At 35.5% G+C, this 11,025-nt stretch overlaps 1 pseudogene; it reads right to left on the bottom strand.

Annotated features, from left to right (window-relative positions):
• The window catches only part of LOC129870881 (uncharacterized), a 4,080-nt pseudogene extending 1,887 nt beyond the window's left edge, over nt 1-2,193 (bottom strand).
• Nucleotides 2,194-11,025: the final 8,832 nt, after the last annotated feature.

Genomic DNA, 11,025 nt, shown 5'->3' with positions numbered 1-11,025 from the left:
TCTATAAACACGATCACAAACGAATCTAGGAATGGCTTGAAAACCCTATCCATCAAACTCATAAAGGTTGCAGGTGCATTCTATCACCAGAAACTCATAGTGCCCATATCTTGTTCTAAAAACTGTCTTTAGCACATCCTCAGGCCTAATCTTCAATTGATGGTACCCATACTTGAGATTAATTTTTTAGAAGACTGGCGCACCATGCAACTGATCAAAAAGGTCATCAATGTGCGGCAGCGGGTATTTATTCTGAATGGTGACCCTATTCAGTTGTCGAAGATCTATGCACATTATCATGCTACCAACTTTATTCTTAACAAACAAGACCGGAGCACCCCACGAAGAAGAACTCGGATGAATAAACCCCTTATCAACAAGTTCTTAGATCTGAGTCTTAAACTCTCTCACCTCTGCTAGAGTCATATGGTAAGGAGGAATAGAAATTGGGAGAGTGCTCGGCTCCAAGTCAATACAAAAATATGTCCCTATCAGGAGGCAAACCAGGCAAGTATGTAGGGAACACCTCTGGAAATTCACACACTACCAGAATAGATTCAATGAAGGGAGACTCCACATCAATATTCTGAATATGGGCCAAATAAGCCAGACAACTCTGCCCTACCATTTCTCTATCTTGGAGAAAGAATATGACCTTAGCGGGCTTAGGGTTGTACACCTCTTTCCACTCTAACCTTTACCTCCCTATGATCTCTAGAGTAATAGTCTTAGCATTACAGTTAAGCATAGCATAATAAGGGGACAACCAAGTCATTCCTAAGGTTACATCAAAATCGGTCATGTCTAAACTCACTAAGTCAGTCCAAGTATGAAGCCCCATAAACAAAACAGGACAAGCACGATAAACATGGGTGACAATAACAGACTCTCCAACATGGGTAGAAACATGGATGGGACATCAAGTACATCACATATCGCATCAAAACCCAAGGCATCAAGTACATTATATATCGTATTATCCAATCACAAATGAAAATAGTACAGTGATCACTGTATCAGACGCCTTAGCCTCGATCATGCCCGAAAAGGCATAAAACTAAGCCCTGTCATCTTGACGAGCCACTTCCCACCTGTCTGCGCTGCTCCTCGACCTGCACTACCATTATATTGGCCTCCACGACCTCTTGAATTTCCTCCTCGCCTACCTTGTGGATGTCCTCTACCGCTTCCACCTCTGCCCGTGGGTACTACTGTCCTGGCCTACTGGGGTGCTAAATTTGTCCCACAAAGGAGGGCACACTCTCTCCTTATATGTCCCATCTCTCCACAATTGAAATAGTTATGCTCAAAGGATGGCCTGCTACTTGGAAAAAAACCTCTTTGACCTTCCTAGGCAGGATGCTGCTATGGAGTACCAAAAAACTAATCGTAGAAATGGAAAATGTTGACTAAATTGGTCGAGCTGTAATTGTCGGACTGCCTGACCCTCTGGAATAGGGTCCGTGAAAGTTACCTGTACTCTTGGGCCTCTTAGCCAAAGCCTCCTACCCATTTCATCGTACTCCCTCTACTTTCTTTAAATATTCTGTGACCTAATTGAAATTCTTGCCTGAACAGACAAGACCTATAATTCGGGGCTCAACCCCTTCATAAACAACTGGATTTTCTCCTCCTATATGGTTACCAGTTGAGTAGCATACCTGGACAATGCATGGAATTTAGCCTCATAGGCAGCCACTAATATGTTACCCTGCTCCAATGTCATGAACTTATTTCTTTTATGATCCCTCAAGGTACATGGCACATATTTCTCTAAAACCAAGGCATGGAACTAGATCCAAGTAACTGGTAGCAACTCTAGTGAGTGATACTCCACATAAGCCCTCCACCATTCCTTGGCCTCACCCTACAGTGGGAAAGTTACAAACTCTACTATGTGTTGGTGTACTATCCCAGCTTGTCAACCTCTCATAACAATCAAGGATAAACTCATAGGCATCTTCACTCTCAGAACTATGAAAATACTAGAGGCTTAAGCTTCAAAAACTTTGTGAGCATGTCATGTTCAGTACCGGTCATTACTGGACCCATAAATGGTCTGAAGAAGGCATCAGTGCCTACCACCCCCTCTATCTGAGGAGCTGCAGCAATAAATGGGTAAGCAACTGGAACTTGTGCTGCAACTATAGTAGGAATGGCTCCAGTACCGTCCAACCCACTCAAGAAGACCATAATATGCTAAGCTAATATAGGGTCCATTGGGGGGAGACTGGCAGCCCTATCGTGGGCATCTTCCACCTGTTTAGCTGTTTCCTCTTCTTCAACCTCTATGTTCCCCTTTGGGGTACGGAAGGGGCCTCCTCTCTAGGTACTTCCTCAATCAGAGCCTCACCCCTGGTGGTTGCTGCTTTCCCTTAGCCTCTGTTGTGTCTCCTTCTCCTACCCCTTCCTCAGCTGCGTCCTCTCACAATTGGATCCTCATCTAGTTCAATAGGATCTGCAGGTTAGACATCATTGTAGCGAGTGTTCAGCATATGCGAACCATAAAGTGAAAGAGGTTAGATATCAATTTGGATGACCAGATACTAATTGGAATCAAGTTATAGCACGAGGGAAGATAAGATAAGAGAAATATTTTCCAAAAGTCGTATATCCTCTAGAATAAAAGTACAGACGTCTTTGTATCATTTTGCAAGGCTCTACTAGACTCATTTTGGTACAACGAGATCAACGAACCTAGGGATCTGATACCAACTTTGTCAAGACCCCGACCTACTGTGATTGACACCCACACTAACCCTTTGGTGGGAGAATCACTATTTCATCCCAACTAACGATACTCACAAAAGATAAAATGAATTAAAGTTACAGAAGTAGGTTTAATAAAGAAATAAGATTGAGTCCCATAAACTCAAAACAATCTAGTCAACAACCTAACATGCAGAATACAACTCCTAAGAACTGAATGACGATGTACCAAAACTCTAAACAAAACAACAAGTCTAAGAAAGGGAATGCAACCCCCAAAAGTTATAACATAATAACAGCATCTGAAAGCTAAGTCCTGAAAGAAAGATTGGCATAAGGAAAGCCCATGGAAGCCTAAAGGAATTGGCTCATCCTTGAACTCTAGCAGGTACTGGTTCTCTATTCTAGGTCTTTCAGCAGCCGGCTGAATATACCCTATACTCAACAAAGATAGAGCAAGTGTAGTATCAATACACAAAGTCAACAGTGTACTGGTAGGATCACACGACTAGCTAGTAAGCGAGGCATGAACAAGTAAATACAACAACATAAACACATATATACAGAATAGACTTAACCATTAACAGCTTATAATCAAGACCCAACATAATCACAGTTCATTAGTCTCAATTATCATGCAATTTCACATAATGACCCTCTCATAGGGCCTATAAGAACTTATTATGTGTCAGAATGTGACACTCGTTCCAAGGTTTGTGTCGAAACGTGATACCCGATCCAGATGCTTGTCGGAATGTGACACCAAATCCTAATATATATTGGAACATGACATCTGATCCAAGCATATAAGTCAACAACAATCACAATGAATAGTCGAACTATTATATCTACCAAAACCAGGTTCATCACAAGTCAAGGTCAGTAAGTAGTCATTTCGTATAGTTCATTTCATTCTTCCCAATTCATATACACATATGCATACAACGGAGTAATTTAACAGGTACATGAATCACATACGGGAAAAAAACCATCACCTACCTCGAACTCAAGCTTTGACAGCTCTAAAGTGCAGGAGCTTTCCCTTTCTGGGTTTGTTCAACTTGTTATTGGTCTAAAGACAGTAAATACATATAAAGGATCAATATAATGGTCTAATTTACATGTATTATAGCATAATTTCCCATCTTATACCAACATATGATCCTAACCCTCCATCTAGGGCTATTTTTCATCATTAGTTTCAGGCCAACACCCTCCTCCTAAAGATTACCAACCATAAGTCTAGATTCTAGGAATCGAATTGCGAAGTAGGGCAGTAATAATCTTACCTTTGGTTTGAGAAATCAGGAAAAAATGATCAAAAGAGACCTGGGTCACCTCCTAACTTCTTAAGAATAGTTTTGTAGAAGGAATACCATTTCAGGGTCTTTTCTTGACTTTAAGTCAAGTCTGTCCCACCAAAGTGGGAGCATCCCGCTCTGGCTACTCCGCCCTGGAGAGATAGATGGAGATAGAGAGCTCATAAGATTCTTAAAATCTCCCCTTTCACAACACACCCTTGTCCAAATAAGACGCCTTAAAATATACCTTTCACACCAAGTTCAATTTCAGGAGTTTTACTCACCCGAATGCGATTCTGTAGAGCCGTACAGGCTCTGTATTGTCTTGGCTATCAACTAAATCAATCAAACTATAGGTTCAATACCCCATTCATTTTCGGATCACCCTAGATCTCACCTGACTCAAAATTCATCCAAGTCTGGCCTAGGCTCAAAATTTTCCATGTCACTACTCAAAGTTTTCTTGCCCGAATTTCTTCCCTTTTGACTTATCCGTAATGATGGAAATAGGTCGTTACAATAAAATGGATAAATTTATTTTTAGATAACATTAGAATAATAAAAATAAAAAAAAATTAAAATAGTAGTAAAAAATAAAATTAAAATGAAAAAAAATAGAAATAAAAGGAAGAAAGTAAAATGTAACCAGCTTGTAATTTCAAACAATTCACAGCCTCCCTGGTGAATTGGAGAGTGTAATTACCCTCTGTCAATCATACCCAATTTCCTGTTCACCAAGTATTAAATGGCCAACCAAATATGTCAAATAATGTCATTACACTCAATCGCCAAACAATATAATTACACCCAATCACATCAAATCCAATTACCAGGGAGGCTTTCCAAACATGCTGTGTTTTTGAATTTAACTTTTATATATTTTAAAAATTCAAATTTGACAAAATCAAATTTTGAGATATATATAGGCCAAACCCATCGGTGGACCCTAAAGTTGGCATCAATTTTCACTTAGACACCTCAACTAGACTTTGTTCATTCTAGACACCTCATGTCGGATTCCACTATATCATTTTGAAACTTTTTGCTTACATGGCATAGTAACTGTGATGCACTCGTTGACCGCGCGTGAAAGACCTGATTTAGTCCATTTTAAAAAAAATTCCTTCTTCCCCATTTTCATCCACTATTTTTGCTAACTTAAATTCCATCAACGGTGAATGAAGATATTACAACAAAATGGTGAAAATTAATGGGAAATATTTTTAAAACTTAAGAATAGACCCATTTCAAGATTTAAATATTAAATATTAATGAAATTCTTTCTTAAAAGAATTATTTACAGAAGAATGAAATATTTTTGGTGAATTCTAGAGCTACTTAGAACTTGATATTTGATGGAAAAGACAAAATGGTAGGGGTTATTTCAACAAAATAAGATATTTGGGAAAAATATTAATCAAAAGAGAATGATATGTGTGTGTGCAGATATTTCTGCAAAAAGGGACAGGGGTATTTGGAGAACAAAATCAGAAGGCTGGGGTGTGGGGTGTGGGGGTGTGAGTAGATGTTTCTGCAAAGGGGTAGGAGTATGTGGAGAAGACAATAAAAGGGGGTGGGGGTTGTGCAACTTTTTAATGGTTTAAATCTTTTTTTTCAAAAATAGCATGTGTCATTGATTCATTGGTCACTTTTTATTTTTACTCAAAATTCATTATTTAGGAATTGTTTTTGACACAAATGACAAATGTCGTCGTTTAATTCGTTATTTTACACGTCATTCGCGAGTGTAACACCCACACATCATATATTTTTGCTAATCGTAAAAAAAGTATCAAAATGACACAGCGGGATCCGACATGAGGTGTCTAGAATGAACAAAACCTAGTTGAGGTGTCTAAGTGATAGTTGGTGCCAACTTTCGGGGGCGACCGATGGGTTTGGCCATATATGTATGTATGTATGTACAGGGGCGGAACCAGAATATTTAATAAGGGGGTTCAAGAAAATTAAAAAATAAGAGATTGGATGAAAAAAGTAAAATAATGTGTCATTGTCGAGAATCGAACCCACGACCACGGGCTCAATCACAGGCGCCTTATCCACTAATCCACAATCTCCATTTGTTAAGGGGATGCAAAAATAATATTTGTACATGAATAAAAAAATTCGCAGTATATATATAGTGCAATTTTCCGACGAAGGGGGTTCGGTCGCCACCCCTCGCACCCCTGTAGTTCCGCCCCTGTGTATGTATGCGCACGTGTAAATATATAATTTTATAACTATTTTTCTATAAATATTAATTTAAATCTATTAATTTGTAAATAAAAAATATGAAATTAGCTTAAACAAATTTGCAGGTTCTGCATTTTGTTATTATTATTATTGATCTAAAATGCGTTTGAATAATAAAAGAATTGTCACTACAAGAATATAAGTACAAAACTGAAATAGAAATAACTTTGCTAATTCATTAAAAAAAATTTGAATATTATTCAATTTCTTTTGTCTCCTGTGGTAGTTAAATTATTTTTGATATTTTTTTTAGTATTACTGCAGCTACTTTTTTAGTTAGCTAATGGGATCGATTTTAAATTTATGTAATTAAAATTATTTTTTGAATTTTTGAATTATGTGATGACAAGTGTGAATTCCTAAAATTTAAAAAACTGAAAAATAAAAAAAATATAATACCCAGAATAATTTAATCATAAAATTCTCTAAAACTTTAACTATAAGTATTGCCTTTAATTAGTGTGAAATCCTCATAATTCACATGTGTAATACGGACAAGGGAATATGTTCTATTCATAATTGTTAAAACAGAAGGTGACAATCTTCCTGGAAGGAAATTTGGCTGAGAGACTCATTCAAGTCCTCAATAAATAAAATGGCTTTCTATTATTTATTTAATTTAAAATATATCAAAATAAATGAGAAAATGCATTTAATGAATAATTGGCTATAATTAAAATATTAGATAAGCTAGGAGACCTATTTGTAAATAAATTAAATATATAAACCTAATATTTTGCTTCAACAATTCAAATTTGCTATACCTCTCTCCATTTGCAACGCACATCCCTGATATTTCCTTCAACAATCCTAATATTTTTCTCGAACAATTCAAATTTGCTATGCTTCTCTCCATTTGCAACGCACATCCCTAATATTTCCTCCAACAATTCAAATCTGCTATGCCTCTCTCCATTGCAATGGCACATTCAAAAAAAATTGCTATGTCCATTGAAGGCAATTTTCTCTTTCTCCTCCTTTCTTGCTAAAGACAAATTGCTTATTCAATTTACTCATCTTTTGAACTCTCTTTTTGAGTATTCTTCTTGAATTTCTAAATTGAAGTTTACTACTCTCCCTTAACTCTAGCATCAATCTTATTTTGTAAAGAAAAACATTGTAGTAATAGATATGCAATTAAAGTTTATATGAAGTTATAGTTAAAGTAATTGCTTTGTCTTTGTGGGTGTTGTTTCTTGATCATAACTTTTACTTGTTCTTTGAAGAATTTATGGTGCGAGTCGATCCTAAAAATGTTGGTCGTGAGCTAGAGGAGAATCAGGTGCACCTTCATTTTTTAGTTTTTCAACTTAAATTTCTCATCTCAGTGAGAAAGAAATCACAACTTTTATAAATTAAGTGACAGATAATAAATCGATCTGACCAACTAAAAATCTGTCACGGTTTACGTGACCAATTATTAATTGGTCTACTCAATCAATCATCGATCTGCTTTATAAAATCATCCAAAAGGATAAGATATTTTATTTACCAAATCAGGCGATTGATAGTACATTAATCTGAACAATCTAAAAATCAGATTAATTTTTTAAATATATAATAGACCGACTACTAATTGGTCGGATCGATTTACAATCAGTCCTTTAAAATATTGACATCAATCTTTAGTTTTCCTTATTTGTCTAAATGATATTACATTTGTTACAATATCTTCGGGAACATGATATATCTAGCGAGGGGATGAGTCTTCTAAAATCGTTAGTGATGGGGATAATGCTTCTAAAACAGTTAGTGATGGAAATGAGTCTTCTGAGACATCTAGTAATGGGGATGAATCTGCTGAGAAGAATGATATATTATTAATACTAGAACGTGAAACCTCAGTAGACCTCTCTCAATATAGTTTCGTAAGGAATTGGAGGACGAGGATCACTTTGATGGACTTATGAGCATTTTATCAAGGTGGGATATTGTTAAAATTATACAATATTACTTGGAGAAGGAAATAATGTACAATCAATTTATGAATAGTTGTTTTGGTTGCTTATTAAAAGTGAACCTAGAGAATTGGAACAAAAAATTTTGTGGTCAAATCGTACACTATCTTCTACAATGACGTGTTGTAAGCTTAAAGAAAAAGGAGGTTTGGTTCATAATTGATGGTAAGCCAATTCGATGTGGTATCAAGGAGTTTTCTATGATTACCGGACTGAATTATGGAAAAATTCTCACTGGTAAGGCTTTATATGATGAAGGAAAGGCAAAAAAAAATTTAGATCTAGTGTTGAACAAAAAGAGTAGTCTAATGGAAAATTATTTAAAGGAAATATTAAAGAGTGACAGATTTGATGTGCAAACAAAGTTGAAGATCGCTATGGTGTGGTTTGTTGAGTCTTTTTTATGGGCTGGTGATCAAAAGCGAACTGTTGATATAAAGAATATGAAAATGGTGACAAACTTGGATTACTTTAATGCATATCCTTGGGGTAGGCGTTCTTTTGAGATGACAGTTGAGTTCCTTCTAAATGTTAACTTAAAGAAAAAGTCTGCAGAATGGAAGAAAAATAATTCCACATCTAAAGGTTATAGCTTACAAGAATTTTCTTGGGCTTTTATGGTAAGCTTAAATAATTTTATGGTGAGATAGATATTGAATTGGTCATGTCAGATCATGTATCGATCTGAAATTTAATTGGTCCTGAAAAGTTATGTATCGATCTGAAATTTATATAATAATATTATTTAATACTTTTTTTGTTTTCAATATAGGTGTGGGCTTTCGAAGCAATTCCTATACTAGGAGAGGCTTTTGGACAGCCATTGATAGAATCTTCCTTACCACTTCCAAGATTGCTCCGATGGTACGATAAAAAGAAGACACCTCTAGATTATAAAACAGTGTTATTAACAATGCAAAATAAAGAGGTGAATACTTAAGTTTGTTTGGTGCAATATTTTATTTTAGAAGTTTTTAGTATTGTAGTTTTATTTAACAATTTATTTTTTTATAGGTTGTGGTGCATCCTACTTTGGTTCCTACTAATGTTGAGTCAAAAAAATTATATTTGATTAATTGAGAGGAAAAATGAGGTGGATGAGAAGATAGATCGGTTGACAAAAATAGTTAGTGGTGTGACACGATTAGTTAACTCTTCTCTCGAAAGGCATGAGATTCCGATAGCTATGGATCACGACGGACGTGAAACTGATATTAGAAGACAACCATCAAAGGGAGTTACTGAAAATATTAATTTGAGTGATTCACCAGACAAACTTTCTCAACTTATTGAATTATGTGCAAATATGTTTAATGAGATAAAGGATATGAACAAGAAGTTGAATGAAAGAATGGATGGTCTCGATGCTAAAGTAGACCACTTGAGTGGTATAGTGAGTGATTTGCATGTCCAGATAGAAAAATTAAGCAAAAAAAAGTATGATGATGAAAATTTTCAGGTGGGTGATGAACAACCAGATATGTTGAAAAAGAAGATAATTGGTGAGCTTGAAAAGGAAGGAAGCAACATGGTTGACAAAGATGAAGCTACCAAATTTGTGGGAGTATGTACTACAAGGATGAAATGAATAAGGAAAACTAACTACAAGGACGAAATGAATAAGGAAAACTAACCCAAAATATGATTCCCCTTTTGCAACAGATCTCAGACAAAAGAAAATTCGTGAGGCTTCGAAGAATATGAAGACTTATAAAAGGAGAAAGATCGGCGGTGATAGTTAGTAATTCTGTTAGGATGTTTTTTGGATTTGTCGGACAGAGTATGGATTAATCAGTTTAATTAAAAGTTGTCTTGGATTGTATTTAAGTTTAAAAAGTTAGCATATTTATATTATGCCACTTTTGTTCTCACTGATGGAAATATTCGACTTATTTTAATTTCATTGATAATTTACAGTGTAGATTTTCTATCATCATTTATTTTATTTATAGTCATTAATAAATTTATGAATTGTCCGACAGATACATGATCTGTCTGTTAGTTGTGATATCGGATATTTATTTTCTTACTTGTATGTCCAAGTTGCGCTTTAGTTTGTAATATTGTTCCTTTCTTTTTCACAAAAAAAAAAGAATGTAACATCAAATTTTCTCTCGTATAAATGCTGATAAATTGAGCATCTGTCCGACAGATACATGATCTGTCTATTACAGCAGATGTTTTGGTCCACCAGATGTGGTATCGACCACTCTTTATCGTCTTATTCCTTATTAGTTTTATGTTGATATTTCGTATTGACTTGAGAGTTGATGAATAAGGAGTAAAACTAATGAAAAATTCAAAAAAAACTTAGCATGATCGTTCGAGTATGTTCACTAACAAATTATTGATTTATCTGACATATACATGATCTGTGCGAGTTAAAACAATAAGGCATAAGAAAATTTAACACTTGTAGTCATAAATTACAATAAGAGAATTTAACACTTGTAGTCTTAAATTACAATAAGAAAATTTAACACTAACTGTATATTTAGAGTTCAAGTACATTTATCGGGACAAGTAGTCTTCTTGTGGACGACTTGCTTGCAGAGAGAACATTTGTTTGGCTTTTTAACATCTTCACCTACTGTTGGGATCCTTTTCTTACATTTCCGACCTTTCACACGCTTCACAATGGATGAATTAATTATATTTTCTATGGCTCATTCCCATTGCTCTTCTGAAGGAATAGGGTTTATAATCTCTGAATAAGCCAACCGATGGAATTCTGCCGAATAATATGGTAAACATAGAAACTCTCTCACCATAGTCTGGTAATCACTGAGCTCTGAGTGCTA

This window comes from Solanum dulcamara, chromosome 2 (genome assembly GCF_947179165.1).
Source record: "Solanum dulcamara chromosome 2, daSolDulc1.2, whole genome shotgun sequence".
Classification (NCBI taxonomy): Eukaryota; Viridiplantae; Streptophyta; class Magnoliopsida; order Solanales; family Solanaceae; genus Solanum; species Solanum dulcamara.
The sequence above is the reverse complement of the archived record's forward strand: the minus strand, read 5'-3'. Positions and strand labels throughout refer to the sequence as shown.